The sequence below is a fragment of the Lissotriton vulgaris genome, chromosome 8 (genome assembly GCF_964263255.1).
Source record: "Lissotriton vulgaris chromosome 8, aLisVul1.2, whole genome shotgun sequence".
Lineage (NCBI taxonomy): Eukaryota > Metazoa > Chordata > Amphibia > Caudata > Salamandridae > Lissotriton > Lissotriton vulgaris.
Window position 1 is genome coordinate 939,851,736 of NC_141696.1, and position 24,587 is coordinate 939,876,322.

Genomic DNA, 24,587 nt, shown 5'->3' on the forward strand with positions numbered 1-24,587 from the left:
CACCCTGCGCTGGAACGCCCACAAGTGGCGCAGGGCTTTACAACGTGACGCATCTGCCTAGATGCGTCACATTGTAAATGGGTCGTAGTTGCGTGACGCAAACGTGGCGCATTCCCAGCATAAATCTGCCCCTTTATTTTTAGGGATACGAGTGTTATCACATTGATACACTCACCTGGTGCACTTCATATTTTGAAGTGGTGTAGTGCCCTCATTTGTGAGTGAGAGGATCGTTTTCATAGTGCAAATCCACTACTCCCACACCCACCCAACAACTGCATAGCATTCTGTGGGTGCCTCAGAGAGAATTTGAGTGTGTTTTGAGGGTTTTCTTCAGGCAGGATAAAAATATTTCTCTGGTTTCTGTGAGTCTTTAAAATAAGGGGTTAGATAGAATTTACCTTGAAGGCTTTCTTGATTTTTCTGAAATAAATCGTCCATTAATTCTTTTATTTTGCAATCTTTGTTTATATTTTATTTCAATATTACTTTTCCATTATACATATTAGAGAACATAATATCGAAAATCCCAAGGCTACAGAAAGGCATATGTAAGCTCGTAAAATAGAAAGTATACAGCAAAACAAAAAATAGGAATACTTTCCAAGTAATGCATAAGCTTTAAAGTAACATCTGGCCTTCCCACATATGCAACATACATGAGTGACTAACATACACACGCATTGGAACAGCCCGCAATACCACGCCCAAATCTATGAGCAACAATTTTGAATATGTGTGCTGGCACTCTGTATAGAGTGCATGCTTGCCAACTTACTCATCAGTGGGGAAAACTAGAAGAGCCTCACATGCGTTTCTATCTTGTCCTAGGTATCACCACATGAGCTTCCAATCTGATATCACATCCAATTGATTAACATGTGCCAACTCTGCATAATATAAAATAAACGTTTTAGTGAAATCTAAAAAAAAGTGAACACAAAACTCTCTCTTTGCTCCTGTGGATGCAGAGTTTTGCAGATCACATAAGTGTATCAAATTTTAAGGAATTATGTCCCAGAATTTTGGGATCATTTTAGCTTTTACATATGAGGTGTATCCTAGATGTTTCATTGAAATTTGTAAATGCTTTAATGTATCCAGTTTAAGTTACATAATATTCAGAACAAAGATTCAAGTATATTGAAATGAAATGAATATAACATCCCAATGTAATAAACAGTTTGTATTTGCAAACCCTACAGATGCAGTATACTAAACCTATTTTGTGAGCTCGAAGAGCATTTCTTGCAACTTGCAAAATAGGTTTTGCAATCCATTTCAATGTACATTTAGCAAGGGTTGGTAAAGGAGCAGCCCATCCCCATTGCGAGTTGCAATGGCGTGTATCAATGGTTTGTGATTGTAATTGAGTCGAAAAGATTGATCAGTTACCACCCCCTCAAAGAAGGTGGTAACTGATTCACACAGAAGAAGGCGCCCCTTGATACACCTTCCCTTTAGCGGGCACCTTGGAGCACCATTGCCTTTGTGAATCGTGCGGGGTGATGGAGCAGGCAGTGGTCCAAGGTACTCTCATGATGTATACCAAAAGAGATTGTTGTTCTTCTAAAAGCAGCACCAGTCCCTTCAAGGAATGTGGCAGCTTTTAAAAATAAAAAAATCCTGATTGGGAATGCCAACACAGGGTTGGTGCTATTCCTTGCAGGCCACCAGGCTTATGTTTGTATCCATTCACAGAGGGTTGCAAACATATGACCTGATCAGATAATATTGATCATTCTGGTACTGGATATTTTGAGGTATTACCACCTCATTTATGCGTCCAAAAATCAGAGACAGGTTGGTAAAAATGCGTGCACAATATGTAACCATTTTTGGTGTGCTGCCTTAAAGCACATCGGACCCTGACTTCTGCCGCCATATTTTATTGAGTGATTGGAAAAACTTCAGAAATTGACGAAACAATACCTAAAAAATTTCACGACTTTACGCAATAATGTACGTCTGTCATATACGTTTTACATAGGCTGCCCTGTTAAATTAAAAAAAACGCGTTTTAACTCATGGGGAATTATAAATGTCTCATATGAAGTGAATGTTGTGCCCATACAATCGATTCCAGAAAAATACACGATGATCACAAAGGTAGAGTCCTTCAAAAAGTCCCAGTAATGATCATACCTAAACGAATAGTGCATTAATAACTTCCTTTCATTATAGAAGGATTTGTCGTGAACCTACCTTCATTTTTCTGGCATAGTGCCGAAACAGCATCGTCCGATTTCATAAATGCAGTGCTATTTCTGCTGGCCCGTCTCCTACCCTGATCGCCCATATTTAATAACATCGATGCATCTGAGCGCCCACGGACAGGTGTCCTGCCAGCACCGCTGATTTCTTTGTGATTTGTTGTATCACAGCTCTGGGAAAAATGGAAAAATAATGTTATGACCTGCCTTCATCACAAACATAGAAATGATAAACAGGATGGCCCCAGGGGATCCCCTTCTGTTCCAATATTAAAGCAAAATATGAAGTGTAGATGAGACATTGATACGGAGGGCTCAAAGAATGTTTTGGATTTTAGTTTACTTTTATATTTTATAGGCTTTTTTTAAGGATTTTATCTTACACTAAATTGCTGTGAATGAACCCTCAAGACCCTTAGAAATGGGATACGCGCGAAAATGTGCTTTTTATCTTGTTTATAAAACTTGACTGTCATACATTGCACAAATTTCAAATTGCACCCCGGAAATGAGACTTTTGTCAGTTTCTACTGTCGTAAAGATTAGCGGGATAGTAATGGAGCACTACAATCACGACATACACTCTATTGGCCAGTGTTTGTAAGTAGGACATGGCATTGCAAGCAAGATCTTGCTCAGATCTGTTTACTTTCACATTTTTCTTTGCTTTCCACTGCGGAAAATATTAGTTAATTTATTTCAGATTTTAATATCTCACTAACGTGCCACCATATTGCATCATTTGTTTAAGGTTCAAGAACATTCATTATGTATGCAATTGAGGCAATTCAACTTATTTTGATTTGGATTTTGGTATTTGACCGGAAGAGGCTGTACAGCTGTGGCACGTAATCACTGGAAGTGACGGGATGCACGTATTTCAATTGTATTTCACGCTCTGAGCGAATGACAAGCACATCTTCTTCCAGGGATCTTCAGATGTTCCCCTCTCAAGAGAAAAAGTAGAAAAAATGAACCCAAAAAGTTCATTTAGCTCTAACGTATTTACTTACATACATGAGGCAAAACACCATAGGTTCTAAAAGGGCACTCAGCAAATTATACAGCGTTTTTTATGCTAGGTGTTTCAAATTTGACTGTGCAAAAGAAAGATGGTTTACCCACTGCAACAAAGTTAGAAACAATGTTGGTAGGCGTGGCTTGCGCGCCGCTGTAGCATGGCGTGTCGCGCTTGAGCTCCGGGGTGAGTTGGTCCCGTAGAGCGTTTCTTTCCGCTTCTTCGTGCCCTTTAGACCTGAAACATCACTTACCAGCGGCGGAACATGCGGTGACCTTCACGACGCAGTTTTTTCCGCGTTCTCAGCCACCGAGGATATGTTTCCTGAATTATCCCTCACAGGCGCTCGCATTCCTGAAGAGCGACCGCCATTTTGTCGCGCATGACGTTCCTGTCATCGGACTTCTGAGGCGCCGCAGCGGATACAAACTTGCGGTATTCAGCGCTCGGCTGAGGGTTTCTACACACGACGGCTGAAATGGTAACATTTATGCTTTTTCCTTAATGTTACTTTCTTGCTTCTTGGCTGGTTTTTTGAGCTGCTCGCTTTTATTTTTTCTCTCACATTCTTCATGGAGGTGTCCGTTTTGCTTTATTGAAGAGATTTCCTACGCAACTTTGCTCATACTTGAACAGCTACTCTTGCTTTGCGTGTTTTGAGCGTAAACTGCCACTGTTTTACACTGAGTCTACATATTTTGCGCAACTTTGGTGTTCCAGCCTATTCCAGTGTATTCTCTCAGGCTCCTGCTACGTCACTTGTCATTATGAGTCGGTCATTGAACAGCAAAGACTCTAAGGACCTGGGCGCATCTTTAAAAAGACTTAAGTCAGTCTCTCCGACGCCTGAATCTCCTCAGGCAGACAATGCTTCCACATTGGACACCATTTTGGCGCGCCTGAATGAAGTTCATGAAATTGCGCAGTCAACAAAAACTAACACTGACTTACTGCAAGTAGAAGTGTCTGCTATCCGGAATGACTTTAAAGCCCTTTCTCTTCGTGTATCAGCGACAGAAACACGAATAAGTTCTGCAGAGGATGGGATGCAAAAACAAACCAGGTCCCTTTCTCAACTGGAGCGTTCTATGGTGGCGTTGCGCAGAGACCTCACGGAGCAGGAAGACCGTAATAGGAGATCCAATCTCCGTATTTTTGGCCTGCCGGAGGACTCAGAGAAATCATCCTCCTCTATGATTGAGTTCCTATCTCATTGGATTCCGGATACACTCCAGCTATCTTTTCACAGAGATTTTGAGATTGAAAGAGCATATCGTGTTCCAACGTTTCGTTCCAAGGCAGCCACCCAGCCAAGAGCAATCATTTTTAAGCCCTTACGACATCAACACACTGAACTGATTCTGTCTCATATGCGCAAGATTAAACAACTCAACTGGGAGGGTCATCGCATTTCCATTTCTCAAGACTTTGCCAGAGACACAGTCATAAGACGGAAAGGCTTCTTGAACCTTCGGAAACGTCTCACCGATTTGGGCATTCCTTTTTCCTTTTCAGGTCCATCCAAGTTTAGCATCACTTATAAAGGACGTCCCAGGATCTTCGATGAACCGGCAGACTTGACAACGTTCTTAGACAACCAGGAGGAGATAGAGATGGAGATTCAAAGAGCAACGACGCAGGCTCCTGGGGCCTCAGGGACCTGATTTGTTTATCTCTATTCTTGTGGTTGTGCTGTTTTCAAGATGAATTCCTCTTCTTTCTTTCTAGTAGTGTTTACACGCTAATTTGCTCCTCTGCTATTGTACTTTCTTTCTTTTCTTTCTCTTCTCCATACTACTCTTGAATCTCTTCTTCCTTCTCAATTCCGTCCTCTCAGCCTCTTTTTCTGGTCTATCCTTTGCATGGTACTTGCCTTGTTATAATTATTGGGTGCAGATTTCTTGGTTGTAATTAATATACTATTTCTATTTTCACTAGCACTTTTTTTCTCATCTTTACCTTATGCTAGGTATCGTTCTAGTATAGCGGAGTAGAATTCTCCTTACGGTTTCTGCTCCTTTTCCTCTTCCATCTCTGTCTCTTCCTTGTCTCTACATGCTCCTCTCTGGCACTTATCTTTTTTCCTTCTACGATTCCACTCTATAGTATAGTTATGTAATTGTTGTTATTATTAATATGTGATTTCGTTGCATATTCGTCATTATATTTATGAAATGTTACATATTATTTAGGTTGTTTATTGCATAATTAAGCTTTTTTTGCATTTTTTATTCAATTGTTCTTCATTATATGATCTTGTTCATGTTATGATATCGCTAATCTACCCTGAAGTGTATTATTCCTCTTATAGCATCTCAGCTCCTCATTTTCAAAATGTATGTGTACTGAGTTCGGCTGTTTCTCATATGGTTTATTTATTTTCATGAGATTTTTTTTCTAATAATGGGCTGTTTCTCCTTACCAATTTTTGCTCTTAATACGGTTCCACTACTCGCCCTTTCCACGTTCTCCCTTGCATGATATGGGTCTCTTTTAGACCTCCCCCTCTGCCTCTTCTCTTTTTCTCTTCTTGTCTTTCTTCTCTTCTGCCCTTTCTTTTTTCCTGGTTTTCCCACATGGTTGCTCCCGTAACATCTATTTTGCTTAATAGCTGGTCCACTGTTTGTTTGCACCCCGTTCTTTGTCTGTCATCAATGGTCTCTCCGTTTGTATCCCCCTTTGTTCCATGCCAGGTTTAAATGTATTATCCCTTAATGTTAAGGGATTAAATCATCCAGTGAAACGATCTAAAATCCTGGATTACTGTAAGTCGCTCTCGGCAGACTTAGTCCTCTTTCAAGAATCTGAAATTACCAGTTATTGAAGCTTTATTTTTAAAGAAAGAATGGGTGTCGGATGTGTCTTGTTCTGATGCTTCTGGTAAACGCAATGGTGTGCTTATGTTAGTTTCGAGGAATTCAGGATTATCAATCATCTCTTCTGAGCATGATTCTGAGGGTCGCTGGCTTCTATCTAAATTGTCGGATGGACAACATGACTTGTTTGTTATGAATATATATGCCCCGAATGTTGATAATCCAGCCTTTTGGAAATCCATTTCTAAAAAATTGCATGACACCCCTCATGCTGGCAATCTCATTGTTGGTGGCGATTTTAACTTACCAATGGATCCTTTATTAGACAGGAACTCTGCATTCCAGTTTCGTCCGCCTAAAGCACATAAACAGATGATTAACATGTGTTCCACTGCTCACTTGCATGATATTTGGCGTCTCCATAATCCCACTGGCAGTGACTTTTCTTTCTTTTCTTCCCCTCATTCCTCATTCTCTCGTATTGACTATCTCCTGGTTCACTCCTCTCTTGTCTCAGCTTCTTCCTCTCCGCTGATTCATCCCATTGTCATTTCTGATCATGCTGCGGTCACTTTTACGCTTACGTCCTTTGCGCCAAAACCGCGTGGTCGTTCCTGGAGACTTAATACGGAAGTGTTACATGACTCTGCCCAGGTGGATAAATTCTCCACGGAAATAAACACTTTTTTCCGTGAAAATGAGGACTCTGTATCTTCTCCAATAACTTTATGGGACTCTTTTAAGTGTACTTTTCGGGGCCAAGTTATAGCATGCATGTCCAAACGTAACTTGGCGATTAAGGGGGAACTTACTGACTTATCTTCTAACATCAAAACTCTGGAGGCCTCCTTTAGACATACCAAAGATCCGACTATCCTACAACAAATTAAGCTCCTAAAATACAAATATAATACTATTGTCACTAAAAGAGCTCATATTGGCTTCCAGGCGCAAAAGTCCAAGAAGTTACTTTTAAAGAATCGTGCTGGGAAACTCTTGGCTGCCACATTAAAATTCCAAGATTCTTCCTATAAGTCCTCCCAGATCTCTTCTATTAAAGATCACACTGGCTCTACCAAATTCCAAACTGAGGAAATTCTTGAAGTCTTTCGCGATTTCTATAACAAATTATACACCCCCTCTAACCAGGCTTCTTTTGACAAGTGCCTAGACTTTTTAAAATCAATTCCGATTCAATCAGTCTCAGAAGGAGATCGCTCTACTCTGAATGCTCCTATCTCACCGGAGGAAATAGCGGCTGCTATCAAGGCCACCCGCTCGGGGAAAGCTCCTGGTCCAGACGGATACCCGATCTTATTTTATAAAACCTTTCTTCCGCTACTTGTTCCTAAGCTACAAGCTGTCTTTGACACTTTCGTTCGTAATGGTTCTGTTTCTGGTACAGCTGCTGATGCCACAATAGTAGTGATCCCGAAAGAAGGTAAGGATCATTCAGATCCTAAGAATTTCCGCCCTATTTCGCTTCTTAATATGGAAGCGAAGATTTTTGCTAAAATCTTGGCTAAACGTCTAGAATCTTTTATTCCTAATCTAGTCCATCCCTCCCAAACTGGATTTGTTAAGGGTAGACTGGCAAGAGACAATATCCGCACTTTCTGTCATATTATTGGAGCGGCTAAGCGATCCCAACTACCTGCCGCGGCCTTAGCCCTCGATGCGGAAAAGGCCTTCGATAAGGTCTCTTGGCCTTTCCTTCGAGCTGTCTTATGTGCACATAACCTCGGAGACTCTTTTATTAACATGGTAATGTCTTTATACTCCCAACCCAAAGCTAATATTAGGGTTAATGGTGCTACATCCTCTTCTTTTAATCTTTGCCAGGGCACGAGGCAAGGGTGTCCCTTATCCCCTCTCTTGTTTCTGTTATCTATTGATCCTCTCCTTCGGCTGATTGATTTACATCCTGATATCAAAGGATTTTCTTTTGGCCCTCATTGTCTTAAAACCGCTGCCTACGCTGACGATGTTCTCATTTTCTCAGATGATATAGCGTTGGCCATCCCTGCTATCTCTGACACCATTTCTTTGTTCTCTAAAGTATCCGGCTACACTCTAAACAGAGATAAGACAGAAATGTTCCCTTTAAATGCCTACTGTTTTCCTGCTCATATGGGTTCGGCTGGCTTTAAGTGGCAATCTACCCATCTCAAATATCTAGGCATCTATTTCTGTTCCACGCTACATACCACGGTTGCCTATAATGAATCTCAAACTCTTACTAAGGTTCGTCGTCTTCTGGATACATGGTCTCCGAAACATATTTCGTGGTGGGGTCGCCTACAAACCCTAAAAATGATGATCACGCCGATTATTAATTTTGTCTCATCCATGATTCCGATGAAATTATCCGACTCTTTTTTTCGGGAAATCGATGGTATCACCGCCAAATTTCTTTGGAATGGTAAACGCGCTTGATTAGCATATAAATATTTACGTAGACCTTGTGATATGGGGGGTTGTAATTTCCCGGACTGGGGAAAATACCAGACGGCTTTCTTGGCCTCTCAGGGGGCCTTATGGTTCTCTCCCCCATCCCAGCATATTCCTTTATGGCTACTCATAGAACAGGACTTAGCTGCACCTCTACCAATTGCCTCTCTCTGTACTACTTCCACTTTGCACATTCTGTTTTCCCGCTCTATAATTATTGATACAATTACCGCAATTAAGAAAGTAGATAGGAAGCTGGCATTTCCTCTGCACAAAACTAGATGGTCTTCCATTTGGCGTAATTCCAAAATTAAACTTAATATCACTCCCACCCTCATGTCATATTGGGCTACGAAAGGTGTCTCTCTTGTACAACATCTGTATAGTGACTCTGGGGAGCCCTTACCTTTTTCTACCTTAGCGCTCAAACACTCTCTAACTAATCTAGACTTCTATACCTTTCTTAAAATCAAGGTTGCCATCTCAAAAACTCGTCTTCACCCCTCCTCCCCTACTATTTCGCTATTTTGTATTTGGCTCAAAGCTGGTCATGTTGCCTCCCACATATATAAGTTTCTATCTTCTACTTCGCTTCCTGACCAGACGGTTGCACAACAAAAATGGATGCGTCATTTTGATCACAATATTACAGATCATTTATCATCTGAAGCTTGGCAATCCATTAGCAAATTTGCGCTTCGTAACAAAATAGCTCCTTCCCTAATACAGTCCAAGTTTTTCTCGATGAACTTACTCCACTGGACACCTGTACGTCTTCATTCTCTCAACCTTAAAGAAGATAATCTCTGTTGGAGTTGTGGCCTGGAGGCGGGGGATTTCCCTCATATGTTCTATAATTGTTCCTTACTTAAACCTTTTTGGGACCTTATTCAGCAACATTTATCTCTTATCTTTGACATTCAGCTCCAGCTCTCTTTTCCTCTAGTTATATTAGGTCCCTGGGCTGCTCCTACGCCCCTTCCCCTTGATTTGTTGCAATTACAGCTGTTAGATCTTCTTTTATCTATTGCGGTCAAGGTTATCCTTATGGATTGGAAATCTTTCTCGTCAGTCTCTTACCATACGTGGTGGGCATGGGTTTCCTTCTTACGCAGTGCTCACACCTCAGTAGATCTAGCACACCTATCGCCTTCCATTTCGAGTGGGGTTTGGGCATCCCTGGATAAATACATGGAACTCTCCTCGCAAGGTGTAGTCCCTCGATTTCCTGTTGGTTTGTCTACTTAATGTTTGGTCTGCTAGTTACGTTGCATTGGGCTATTCCTGTGGGATTCCTTCTCTCTTTTTCCCTCTTTCCTGTCCTCTCATCCTGTTCTTTCTTTCTACTGCTATTTTTCCTTTCTTTCCTTCCTTCCTCCTTTTGCTCTTGTTTCTTCCCCTGCCCCTACCCTCATCTCAGAGGCTGATATGTTCCACGTTCTGCACGATATACCCATTACTGACTTATATTGGTAACTCCATATTGATTCCCTTCTTTCTAATTTTATTTACATATAATTGAGTTACTGATCAAATGATATCCATGTTTGTTTTTTCACGTTCTACTCATATTGGATTGTATCACCTCTTTGTATTTTGACTGCTATTATTTGGATCCTTATTTCTCTCAATAAAATCCTGTTGAACTAAAAAAAAAAAAGAAACAATGTTGGTAAAAAGATGCATTTTCAGCATCATTTCATTAGAAATTGCCTACAAAGTCATTGGTTATAAATGCATTTCGGGAAAAATGCAAGTTCACACGATCTATACTGCTTTTTACATTTCACTGGCCTTTTGTTCTTCCAAGGTTGAGAAACTGGGTATCATTAAATAGAATGATAGAAACACAATAGCACTATCTTATTATTTGGAAATATATTTGAGTGTTTATACTTCGCAGCACTGTGAAGCTCCTAAATGTGTGACACTCATTACATTAGGACATCCATTTGTCCATGGTGTAAGACATAATCAGTATCTGGAAATCTTTCTCCTGACATGTTGAAAGGGAGTTTAATTAGGGTGTTGCTTTGTTGTGTGGCCAGTTATATTCTTCCAGCTGGTACTGTTGGGTTCATGAGCTAACGAAAAATCCTTTTTGCAGAGACGACTTACTGCTTCCTCTTACAGACACTTGGGGCCATATTATCAAGGACCGGTGTTAAAATTATCGCCATTTTATCGTCAGGAAACTACTGATAAAACGGCGAAAATGGGCTTGATAATACGCCCTTGTTAATTCCCATAGAAGACCATGTTCTGATGTTAAGATGGGCTTCCATGGGAATTAACAAGGGCGTATTATCAAGCCCATTATCGCCGTTTTATCGGCAGTTTCGTGCTGATAAAACGGCGATAATTTTAACCGGTCCTTGATAATATGACCCTAAGCATGTTTAATTTCTCAGAACACCGCTAAAAGCAAAGAAAATACAGAGATGGTGGAGGGAGGGCTGAAACTTTTCAGACACACCACGAAACCGGTCCGAGAATGCTTGTTTCTGGTCCAAGGAAGAGCTGGCTTGGCATTTCGGCTGAACTGTTCCCAGGAGGAATAGGGTCAAGAGTGATTTGCATATGGCTGGGTCTGAACTAGTGTGGCCAAATGAGCTAAAGAACAATGATAGGTTCAACCCAGATCTGTAACCGCTATCTACATGGTTCAAGCTAGAAATGCACTGGAATCTGCTTAACAACAAGTCGACACCCACTTTCTTTGGTGGGGCTGTCGCTCAGCTGTCAATTTTATATTTATTTCTAGGAGCTTTTCTGCTGCTCTATTGGAGGAGAAGTAATTGACAGAACGTTTGTCCACTGCAAACCACTAAGTTTAACATTTGTGCTGAATATTTCTGGTACCCACCCCAGCAAGGCGAATTTATGTTTAAAGTAAAAAAATAATGGTCTTTGCTTGTTTTGGAGCCCAGCGGATCCAGCTGCTGCTCTAAGTATTTTGAGCAACAACTTGGATTATTTGATTACATGCCTCTCTAACGATACCGGCAAAAAATCAGTAGTTATACATTTTCTTTTGCTGAATTTCTCAATTAAGAACTTTTTGACTAAACCCATTCATGGCCATGTAGTGAGATCCTGAGGTAACTTGATTCTTCCTGCGCAAATGACAACCGTCAGTTACAAGCTACTGTTACTAAAAAGCCCAGTAAGGTAAAAGAAATTCCTCAGTTCAGAGCCCTCTACAAAACCATTATTAAACACAGGAAAGCAGAAATTAAAAGACTCTGTGAGGATGGCCTGATGGCTGGTTGTAGCAGCAAAAATCATATTTTGATTTGGCAACTCAAGTTAAGAATACTGGCTGCCCTTTAACAGACTCAGGCTCACACATTCCAGCAGATCTTTGCCTTTTTAATTTCCAGGCACTATGGGGCATATTATCAAGAACAGGAGATAAAATTATCGCCGCTTCATCGGCAGAAAACTGCAGATGAAGAAGCAATAATGGGCTTGATAATATGCTCTATGGAATTCCAATCGAAGCCTATGTTAGATGTCTTCACATCTAAAATGGGCTTTGATTGGAATTCCATAGAGCATACTATCAAGCCCATTATCGCCGCTTTATCAGCAGTTTTCTGCTGATAAAGCAGCGATAATTTTATCTCCTGTTCTTGATAATATGCCCCCATATTTTAACAATGTTGAAACCTGAATCACACCAGGCACCCATGGCCCTATAGATTTAACCTTTTATTTTCAGGAAGTCATTTGTGGAATCTTACTCGGCCCATCTGGTGAGCTGTAGGGCCCATGAGTCTCTACAGACTTGTACAAGACTAAAATTGATCTCTAGGGCCCCTTACTTACTAATGTTTTAAATTGGGCATGTAAATCTGTCCTACCAAATTCTTGGGCTAATTCCTCAATAGTCCCGATTTTTAAGTAAGGTGATAGATCCGACCATCAGTGTTCTAGGTCTTTATCTTTAATAGACTCTACAGTGAGATAGATTGGCAGAGTGCTTCATAATAGAATAATGGACTGGGCAGCGCACAATGAAATCTTTTGTTGCACACAATATGGGCTTTGGAAGCAGCTAGACACAGTGGAGCAATGCCTTGATCTGCATCTTATTATCAGCAAATGCACCATTGTGTAAGGCTGCTCGCAGTAACCTGCGTTTATGGATTTATCCAGCGTTAACAATCGTGTTGATCAATCAAAGCCCTGGATAAACCTGATCAAACTGGGACTTGATTGACTTATTGTGAGTTTCCTGGCCATTCTAAATTTTAATCTCACTGCAAAAATTTCATGTGGGAATAATGATGACGTTACCAGCCTATCAATTTGTAGAGAGGAATGCGGCTAGCAGGGCCGGACTGGGAACAGAAACCGGCCCAGGCAAACAGTTCAGCCACCTCCCCAGGAGTGAGGGTGCAGCTGAGCAGTTTCCGCGGACTGGTTTCAGCCGATTATGTTACAGGGAGCCGATATAACCGACCCCGTAACAAAAACGGCCCCCCATGGGCCCAAAACCGGCCCCCACCCTAGCGGCCAACTGGGGAAACGCCCGGTGCCCGCTATGGCCAGTCTGGCCCTGGTGGCAAGGCTGCGTCCTTACCCTTACCCTTCTCCTATTCTTCTTGTATTTCTTGTACATCAACAGACTAAGTTATGTTTTACTTGGAAGCAGGCAGGATGTACCGTTAATACGTTAATAAAGTTAAGATAATGAAGTTATTTTGGCTAGAACACCAAAATGTCTCCACGTTTTGGTAAATGTTCTTGCAAGTTTGATGAGCGATCTTGGTCTCAGCAGAAATCTCTCAAAATCTTGCATAATGGCCTACAGTTTGAATATTTCCAGCGTGTGCCAATTTTCTATCAATAATATAGCTCTTGGCAGTATCTCAGGCTTCCTCTATTTGAGGGTAGTCTTCGACAGACAGTCCACATGGTTTCCCTTCTTTCTCAACAAGGTTTTTATTTTTTTTATTTAGCCTTTTATCGATTAGCCCCGTCTCTTCTCTCGACCATATTAGTAGGAAACTCCAAAATGCCTTCTTCCTATTAGATGTCTACCCCTTTAATCAACCTTAGGTTTAACCACTCTGTGTGTTGAGGAGAGGATCCTCCTACCCAACAATGGCATATCTTCCTTCTCGCTAGTAGTATAGCATGAAAACAAGAAGTATCTGGCTGGGCCTATAATAGTATCTATCACTCCAAAAATAATCAACGAGAGGCTTACCTTAAGTTGTAGCATCAGAATACTTGAGATGGTCTTACCCACTTCCTCCCAGAATTCGAGAATAGCCGGACAGTGCTGAAACATATGGATATCCAATGCTTTCTCTAATCTGCATTTCATACATTTCCCGGGTTCCCCTTTTGCCATCTTTGACAACCTTTTCGGAGTTAAGTAGCCCCCATGGAGTGAAAAAAGAGGGTTTCTCCTTAACCAAGCAGGCTTAACAATTAAGAATAAAGTGCTCATCAATACTTGCCAGATATGCTGCCACTGCTCCCCCGGCAAGCAATCTCCCTATAGATCTTCGGTCAAAGTAAAATCTCCGTCTATGGCTTCTTGGATTGTGAAGTCCCACCTTGATACTTCCTTGCTCCCAGGAGGTTTCACCACCAGTTTCTCTTTCAAGTGGTTACCATTGCCAAGCGTGGACCTCTGACTCTGCGCACAACTTCTCAATTGGATATATTTAAATTTCGGGATTTTCCCATCCATATTCATACTTACCTCTGCTCATGATATAAGATTTGCCATCCTGAGCAAGATCTCCCCAGGAACATATTCCTCCTTCTCCTATTGGAATGGCTAGTTTGTTTTTTAGGTGGTCTGGCGTTCCTGGAGATTCCCATAGAGGAGCCAATTTCGAATTATACCCTAAACCTACCAGCTGTCTAATGCTGGCCCATATTTGGAGTTTGTTCCGGCGCAACTTAAAGACCTGGCTGTTTTCCAACCTCTAGCCATGCTAGACATCCATGTTGCTCTTTAGTCCCTAGCGCCGGGACACCCCCGTCTGGGGTAGCCGCGCGCTTTATAAGCTTAAAAAATAAATAAATAAATAAAATGTTCTAGTCATTGCTTGTAGCTCTTTGAATGTAATCTTTTAGAGATATTTCAGGTTCCCAAACTTAAATAGGAAGCGATCTGTATCTAAGTCAGCCCCCTTTAGCATGGTGAAAAACATGGATCCCAGGCCAGAGCAGTCTGGAGATTTTAACAGTATTCTAGAATGAGTCAGCTGGAAAGTCAATGTATAGCATTGAAAATCTGGGAGGGATAGACCCCCTTTCTCCCTTTTGCACCGCAACTTCTTTTAAAGATCCAGATATATGAGATGATGGCCTGCTGGAGATTGTCGACAATTGGCTTTTCAAAGTGCAAGAGGATTGTGTTGAATAAAAAGGTGATTTTTGGCAATATCATCATTTTAACCAGATTCAGCCTCCCAAAGATTGACATGGGAAGATGCACCCAGCTCTTCATTAGCCATGTACATTCTCTTACAATGCTATTCAAGTTTATTTCTGGAATTTTATCTATATCTTGTACGATCTCCACCCCCAAATATCTTATTTAATTTTTAGTCCGAGCATTTCACTTTTCTAGATTCCATATATGTCTCTTTTCTCAGCGTTCACTTCATAACCTGACACCTTAGCGAACCCCGAAGCGCACTGGAATAGAACTGGCCAGGCAGCACAGAGGTACGAAATAAAAAACATTAAATCATCGGCTTAGAGTGCTTCCTTTTTCTCCCATCCTTCATATCCAAAGCTTGGAATGTTCACGTCAGCTCTAAGTTTTTGTACTGAAGGCTCTATATAGACATTAAAGAGGAGAGGAGACAAAGGGCAGCACTGTCTAATGGCTCTGGGTTTATGAAAAGGCTCAGTCAGATTGCCATTAACTAATAATCTTGCTGATGGATCCTGATATATTAGCTAGATGACTTCCCCAGATTATACTTTTCCAAAAACCCTGCCAAGTATACCCGATATACTCTATTGAAAGATTTGGTGGCATCTAAGGTCACAACTGCCAAAGGAAGTGAATGAGTAGAGGGCAGGTTGATCACACCTCTGAGGCTATATGTAAGTTCATATAAGTATCTGCCAATAACAAAACCCTTCCGATCACTGTGTATCATTACTCCTGCTACTGTACTTAATCTATCTGCTAATATTTTAGCACACATCTTATAGTCAGCATTGAGCAGAGATATTGGCCTATAAGACTCACAGTTAGCAGAGTTTTTCACTAGTTTTAATATCAGTTTGATTATTGCCTCAGCCCAGGACATGGGCAGTTGTGAAGCATTTTTCAAAATCTCATTGAACATCAGAGTCTTGAAAAGGATTAGTATCTTTTCCAAGTTTCTATATAGATCTATTGGCATCCCGCCCGGTCCTGCAGCTTTTCCCCCTTTACTTAACTGCATGACTTTCTTAACCTCTTCCTTAGTAATTTCCTAATGTAGAAGGTTCTGTTGGTCTACTTCTAGAGATTTAATTATGTTCGAGCCCAACCACTGATCTACTTCCTCCTCAGTGATTGCCCTCTCTTCGTTGTAAAGCTTCTAAAGGTACTCATAGAAGGCTCCCTCTATTTATATTTCAGTGGATAGTTTAGTCGCATTCTGTGTGTCCTCTATTTCTTTTTTTGAAATTTCTAAATGAATCCGCTTTTACCTTAAAAACCAGTCATTTCCCCGCTCCTTCTCCATATTCAAAATGGGCCAACCTACTACCATCCCACCGCTATATAATCAAAGTCAGTAAAATCGTATCTGTTGTTCTTTCAGGGGGCATAACTTTCTCTCATCCATAAGCCTACTCTCATCATCCGGGTTATCAATAATACCTGTCTCTAAAGTCTTCATTTCATTTTCTAACCGGCTGACCTCCTCTCTATACCTCTTATTTCTAAAACAGAGCCTACTTGTGATTCTACCCCTTAAGTAGGCCTTAAGAGTATCCAAAACTACCATAATGGAGGTGGACCCAATGTTATATTTTAGGAATGTTTCTGTCTCTCTGCATAAATAATTAATTTCTTCTGTATTGGAAAGTAATATCCAATATTATTTACTTTTTAATTCCATTTCCAGAGTAACCCCTGAATAAACAGACAGGTGGGCAGTCAGATAACAAATGTCTTGGATAACATCTCTCAGGCTTAGTCTAACCAAAAAATAATCGATTCTAGATCTACATCTGTACTTTTTATTATAATGAGAAGTGCCTAGTAAATGGCCCGAACTAACCCTCCAGACATCACAAAGTTCACTTTGTTCATTATTGTCTGAAGATGTATGTGTGATTTGTGGGTGCCTATTGCTCTACTGTTTTTTGGTTTGTCCAATTTTAGATCCAGTACTATATTAAAATTGACAGCCATAATTACTGGATCTGGGAAATGTAGTGTTAGATCTGGGGGTCTCTAGTTGGCAGAGGTAGGTACGATGTCCAAATAGGCACCCTTGCTTCTAGTCAGGGTAAGGGGGATACACTCTTTGGATAACCCCTGCTCACCCCCTTGGTACGAGCAGACAGGCTTATCAAAGGCAATGTGTAAAGTATTTGTACCAACACTCACAGTAGCACAGTGAAAACAAAACAAATGGACTCCACACCAGTTTAGAAAAATAAAGTATCTTTATCTAAACTACACAACACCAAAACGACAAAAATCAAACATAAACTGTTCCAAAATATGTCTTTGAAAAGAGTTCAAAGGGTTGCACCGAAATACTCCACAGTTGCGTAAATTTTAGTCCAAAGTACCTGTAGATGCGACAAAAATTTCTAGCGACAACTGCAGTGTCGAAAAACAAGCGATGCGTCACTCCTGAGACCCTGAGGAGGCAATGCGACAACCCTGCTACACGCAGCGGGCGTGTTGCGATGAATCCGGTCTGTCTGAGGAGCGATGCAATACCTTGTATGGATTCCAGGGTACAGGTTTCTCTGGTAGAAGCGTCTCGCACATGCACGATGGGACGATCTTCGGGACGGCGACGATCTTCGGTGCGGCGGCGATGCGCGGCGCAGCATCGATCTTCTCCCATCACGGTCCCTCGATGCGTTGACTCTGCGACGATGTTCGCAGCGAATGGATGCTGCCTGCAAGCAAGCAGTGCAACGGTTTCTCACAGCGATGACAGGCTCTGCGATGATACTCGTAGCGACAGGAATCTTCCCGCAACGGGGCGATGCATCCTGCAAGCCAATGATGCGTTGGTTCCTGCAGCGTCAACAGGTGCTGCGACGATCTTCGCGGCGATGGAATTCTCTTGCACTGTCGACGATGCACTCCGCAAGCGAGCGATGCATGCACATTGTAGATCTACTTCTTTTCTTCTTGTCCAGCTTCCCAAACAGCAGGCAACAACCTCCGGAGGTCCCACAAAGGATCAAGCCCTCTAGGCAGGTCAGAACTCACACAGCAGAGTTTAGGGGGAAGCTGGGTGTGAAGTCCTTTTGTTTCTGGGATTTCTTAACAGGAGGCCAACTCTTCTCAGGCCCTTGCAGATCTCTTCAGGCAAGGAGACAAAGCAACAGCAAAGTCCTTCCCCTCTACTTGCAGAATAGCAACTGCAGGTCAGCCCACAAACACACAGCAGCACAGTCCTTCCTCTTCAGTCTTCCAGCTTTTCTCCTTGGCAGAGGTTCCTTCTTAATTCTAGGATTATCTAATTTTCTGTAGTCTTGGTAGCCCTTTTTATACCAGTCTTTCCTTTGTTCTCTGGAGGCAGAGAAGCCTTGGCTTAGTCAGAACCAGTTCTGGTCAGTCCTGAAGCACTTTGTTTTCCTGACTTCTTCTTTCCTTTCAGAGAGAGGGGCAGGGTCGTCAGCCGCCCAGCAGGAGGTGGAGCCAGCATTGTGGAAGGCAGGCACAGCCCTATTAAGGCCCAGGTGCTATCCCCTCCCACCACTCAACATGCAGATGCAGCTCTTCAGCCTAGGGCTGACTCATCCAGCCTCCTGGGGGCTCCAAAGGCCCTGTCACTCATAAACCAGACAGTCAATTCACAAACAGGCCAACGCACACAGAAAGGTCAGACAAGAGAACAGCCACTTTCAAAAAGTGCTGTTCTCAAATACAGGGATAAAAAACATCCTTCCTAAAAAAATAGGTTATTAAATTCTGAGTTCAGGGATACCAGATATTAATTTTCTATCTTGCTCCTATGGGAAGATATGCAGGTAAACATTATACACAGCATTCTCCATTATAGCCTATGGGCAAGATAGCCCTCTCAATAGTGAAAAACGAAATTGGCAGTATTTCACTATCATGGCATGTCACCTACATCAGGACATGCCTTACCTTTCACATACACTGCACCCTGCCCAGGGGGGTACATTGGGCCTTGTATAGGGGTGTCCAATGTGTACAGAAAGGGAATGGTTAGGACTGGCCAGTGGGGATACTGGACAGGTCAGCATGGCAGTTAGCAACTGTCCACAGGCACTGCGGTGGCAGGTCTGAGACACCATTTTAGAGCTACTTGCGTGGGTGGCACAATCAGTGCTGCAGGCCCACTAGTATCATTTGAATCACCAGCCCTGGCACGCTCAGTGCACTTTACTAGGGCCTTACTGGTAAAACAAATATGCCAATCATGGATAACCAATCAAAATAACAATTTACTCAGGGAGCACTTGCACTTTGACACTGATCAGCAGTGGCAAAGTGCCCAAAGAATCTAAACCAGCAAAAAACTAAATCCATCACAGCGTCAAAAATACAGGAGGTAGAGGCAAAAGGTGAGGGGAAACCACACCAAAGATGTCAGGTCTAACATGTAGCATATTAGTAAAGACTGTTTTTAGTGCCTCTGGATCATCACAATTCGGACCATAATATCCTACCAAACCTATTAGATTCTCCAGCAGTTTTGTGTTATCAATAATTCACCTACAACTCTATAAACAACAGAATCTATTATAAATGCCTTTACCTATTTTTAATTATTATCACAATTCATTTTATATTTGCACTCTGGTCAGTCCATACTTTTTGTTGAACCAACGTTAAATAAAAAAAATCTCCATACTCTTTAGTAAATGGGTCTCCTGAATTATTAATATTTGCACCTGGGAGTACCTACGATATTGCACGAATTTTTCCCTTCTCCCTTTTGTGCGTAAACCATTAACATTCCCGGTTAGAATCTGAATGGTCATATTACCTATCCTATCTCAGGGCACTCTGCCTGGACCTCTGAGTCCTTAACGGCTATAACCTGCCTTGCTGAGGTGTGTGAGGTATTTTCATGCATTTTTCCCTTATGCTACCCATCCAGTGCATCTCCCCTTACCCCCACACTTCCGCCTTTCCTAGAGGACCCAACCCATCATCTCTCTGGGCTTGATGTTAGTTTTGTTTGTTACACTTCAGGAAACCTGCCACTTATTACTAATCTAACACTAATTATCCAAAGCAGCCTAGAATTCATAGCTGACTTCAACGCTCACCCCCTCTCCTCATCTCATCCATTATGGTACAACAAAAACAAGTGTCTTTTATACTTGAACCCAAAATTCTTCTACTGCCATTGAGGGACTAACACCTTGCTTTTTTCTGCTGTCCAGTAGGTCATCTGCCTCCCTCTGACTTCTTATATTATGCATTTAGTTGGTATGCATAATTCTAAAGGAAGCTGGACATGTGAGCTGTGCTACGGCCCTCAACTTTTTGAATTCATCTAGACATTTCCCCAGCTCCCACTGCCTGTCCAGGGTCCCTCGAAAGAGGTCCGATCAAATTTTGAACAAAAAATCATTCACTCATAGCGTCTTCATTTTCAAAGCTTCAGTTAGGATTTTTTCTTTTAATGCATATGGTTGAAAATGTAAGAGAATCATTCTTGGCTTAACCGTATTTGGGTTTCTTCTAAAGGGGTCTCTATGCACCCTTTGTATATCCTTAATTAACTTTTCCTCACTCTCCTCAATCTGCACTCCTCCCTTTATCAGAGCAACGGCGAAAGCCTTTACATCCTCTTCTCCTTTTCCCTCTGGGATGTTCAAGATATGTAGATTGTTCTTCCTTGAATTGTTTTCCAGCAGTTCCAATTTCTCCCGAACTTCTTGCTCTTCACGTCTTAGGGTCAAGATATCTGCTTTCACGTTACTCAGTTCATCATTCAGCTCCCCAATCACATTTTCCAAGGTTCGTGTCCTTTCGTACAAAAGGTCTATTTTTTCCAAAGATTCACTAAAGCACCTTATCTCACCTGGCTTGCTTCCAAAACTGCAAACCCTTTCTTAATATCCTCTGACGAAGAAGAAAACATACCATCAAAGAACCCAAGTGAGCTTTCAGTTTTGGTATCCTTTTCTTTGGCCCTTGCCTGAGCGAGTAGCATTGTGGGCTCTATCTGTTTAAGCTCAGAGTGATATCATAACTGGGGGTTGTTGCTATTCCCTCTAGAAGATCCTGCTCTCTATTTAGACTTGTTTGGGGCCGCTCTTGAATACTCGCAGACCCCATTATGTAAATAGCCCCTTCAGCAGCCATATTTTTTTAATGCAGTCTGACTTAATGACTGCCTTGCCTCTGCCTGTTGACTGATGTCCACCACAATGGGCTATACCTTACAAAAGGTCATCAATGAGGGGGTAATTCTTAACTTGTGATCCTCAGTTATCCTTATCAGGCGCTGTTTCACCTTACTCCCTAAGGGACAGGGAGGCTCACCGCCCTTAGTTTACTGCAACAGCCCTTGAGAGACGAGAATAACCAAGACCTTGTCACCCGCACTGCTATCTAACTTTCCAACCTTGTTTGCTGGCTTCCTCTCCCATCCAGCTGGCTTGTTCAGGCCCGAATTCCCTTTACACTCCCCAAGCCTACCTCCCAAACCTTCTCTTAACTCCACGGCCTCCAGCTTCTGTCTGTCAGTCAGTTTCTTCAGTACGTCCTTTACTTGCTGCTCCAGGAGCTCAGCAAACTTTCCCCTTCTGCCAAACTGCTCCAACCGAACCAGGAGCTGAGCTTGTGGTGCTGCTGCCTCCGACGCGATGGAGGAGACTGCCTGCTGCTGCCCTGCGATACAAAAAGGGATGATTGCCGGAGACTTTTAGCAGATCAAACTCTCACCCCCAGTCAACTGAACTGGGTTTAATCCATCACCATTCTTTAGCTCACTCCGCCACCCCAGTTCAGATATGGCCATATGCAAATCAGTCTGACCCTGTGCCTCATGGGAACAGTCCAGCCCGAACTGCCCTGCAGCTTCTCCTCAGCTTCAGTGCGGCCGTCCCCCAGCCAGTTCTCCCAGCGACGGCTATCGAATCCAATACAATCCCTTGTCATGGGCCTGACACATCTCCTGCAGTTGACTGCTAGTTAGAGTAGTAGTGGGGGGGGGAGGCGCTCTCGATTTTGTGGCTAAGTCACGGTGCGTTCAGTGACAAGTGCCATTGGTGTACTAGTGACCTGCTTGTACTGCCGCTACCATGTTCTCCCTCAGGATTTCACCATACTGCAAATTTGCAGTGTCATAGAGACATAACTCTTGCTTACTAGCAGTTATGGGGAAAGATCACTCTTGCCCAGATTCAGAATTGCCACTGTTTGTCAACTTCTCTGTTTTCCTATAGGATAATATGGCTCTGAAACTACAAGTCTGTGTCTTCGTGATGAGAAATCTACCCAATCTCGTTTACAGGTTATGTGAATTTTATTTTTGCTCTTGTAATAATGTTTAAATATCATTCTCAAGAAATCAAATGTTACTATAATGCAAATGTTACTTACTTCGATGTCTGCCTTGCAGTTAGTCCTTTCTTAAAATCAGTGATGCATGTTTGCAATTTCAATCCAAATTGTAATATTTTCTTTATTGTATCTGTGACTTTTGTGATTATATTTCGTTGTAATCTAAAATCGAAGAAAGATATCTATCTATCTATCTATCTATCTATCTATCTATCTATCTATCTATCTATCTATCTATCTATCTATCTATCTATCTATCTATCTATCTATCTATCTATCTATCTATCTATCTATCCATCTATGTCCTTTCGGGCCTGGGCTGTTGTTTTCTTGTAGAGGATTGGTGTAGTCCATCTATTTGTTTCTAGTTTTGGAAGCAAAAAAGCCCTGTCAGCACAAGATGATGCATGATTTTACAGACATTCAAGCGTTAGAAAATGCTGTTTTGATAGCTAAACATATTTTGTTTACAAAGATGAGATAAAAATTGCATAATACACCCAGATTTGTCACTTAATGTGTGAGGGAGGATGTGAAATCGAATTATATTGATCGCTAAAAAAACTGTTGATCCTGTAGGTTTGTGTCAGGCACCTTGACATGTTTTGCAGTTGTTCTGTTGCTATCCAGTCAGACGTGATGGTAGATATAATCCTCAAACGTGAATACTTAACGTTTTGGTCTAAAATAGACTTTGAAGAACGGCTTGGCATGAAAGGTATCATATCCCCGACGGAAATGGTGATACACTGTGTTAAATGTTGCATAGTGTTCAGCAGAATTATAATTTTGAACTGGTTAATTTGAAGCAAAGTGATCAAGAATTCCGTAAAAATGGTTAGAGTTAGAATGGTACTTATGCTCCTGTCCAAACATTGGGAAAATGAAAAGATTTGTGGACAAGGCAATCATAAACGATGATACAGCATCCTTTTCAGTTCAAGAAAATTTTATTTGATATTAAAAAGGAAAAACAAGGTGTCAATACAAAATACAGTAAAAGTATAAAATATTGAAAACTGTGGTAAATAGAACAAGCATAAAAGTTATAAATAGTAACAAAAGGAAAATCTGGACAATGGAATAAAAAAAAAAGAAAAGGAATGAGAAACATTAATCATAAAAGCATTGAAAATACCTGGAAGGAGTATAAACATAATATAATGAAGAAAAAATGGAATGTAATGAGCATTTAAGGAGGTTTAAGGACTTATTGTTGCGAAGGCGGTGGATGAAACAGAGGATTAGCACAAGTATTCAAGTAAAGCGTGATAGGGAGCCATAAGTCCATACGTTTTGCAGCCATGTGAACCGGAAAAACGAAAGCAGTGTCAACTTTGTGGTTGTGGCAAACGTTAAACCACCATGCCTTAAAGGAGATATTGGAGGAGTCTTTCCAATTCACCGTTATCTGCTGGAATGCAGCAGCTAACAATAAATCAATAATCTGAGGCTTTAGTTCAACATTGTCCCAACAAGTTGAAAGGCTGTCCAAAAAAATGTTAGTATGAGAAAAAGGAATACATGTATGAAAAATCACATTGATTTGAGCCCAAACCTGTAACCAAAAGTCATGAACAGATGTACATAAGAATAACATGTGAAACAAAGTTGCTTGTGGGGATGAGCAGGACCAGCATGTATGAGAAGTGTTTAGAAAGCGCTTATGAAGGTCAAAGGGTGTATAGAGAAGTCTGTTATAAATAAAGAACAAGGACTGTGTTAAAGTTGCCGCTCTTGAGGATTTGCGGATCTTATTCCATATCTTGTCCCATAACGAAATTGGCCAGGACGTGGAGAGATCATGTTCCCAGCATTCCTCCACTTTAGATTTAGGCCTAACAGAGTCAGTAGTATGAAGGTATTTGTAAATGGAGGAAGCCTTAGGGGTATTGCGCAAAAAGGAGTGGAGTAAGGAGGTGGGAGTAGGAGAAATAGGAGAGGAATGTAGCTGAGAGAGCCGAGTGTAAGTTGTCAATACGGCCTCTCTAAGTAAGTGGTAGTGACGGGTAAAGGAGGCAGGTAAACCATAAAGGGAACGAAGAGTGGTGAAAGGTAAGAAAGAAGATTGAGAAAAGAGTTGAGAAATCCATATCAGCCCCTTGTGACGCCATACCTTCCAAAAGAAGGGTTTGTTACGTATAAGTAGGGCAGTATTATGCCAAATGGTAGAGGAAAGAAAATCAGCAATAGTCGTAGGGGGGAGTGAGAAGAAGATAGGAGCAGTTTAGAAATGGAAGAGGGTTTACGGGAGAAAGAGAGATATTCAGCGAAAGAAAAAGGAGAAAGAAGAAGGCGTTCAAATTTAGCCCATAAAGGACAAGGAGTGCTAGGGTCTTGCAACCAGAAGGAAGCTTGTCATAATA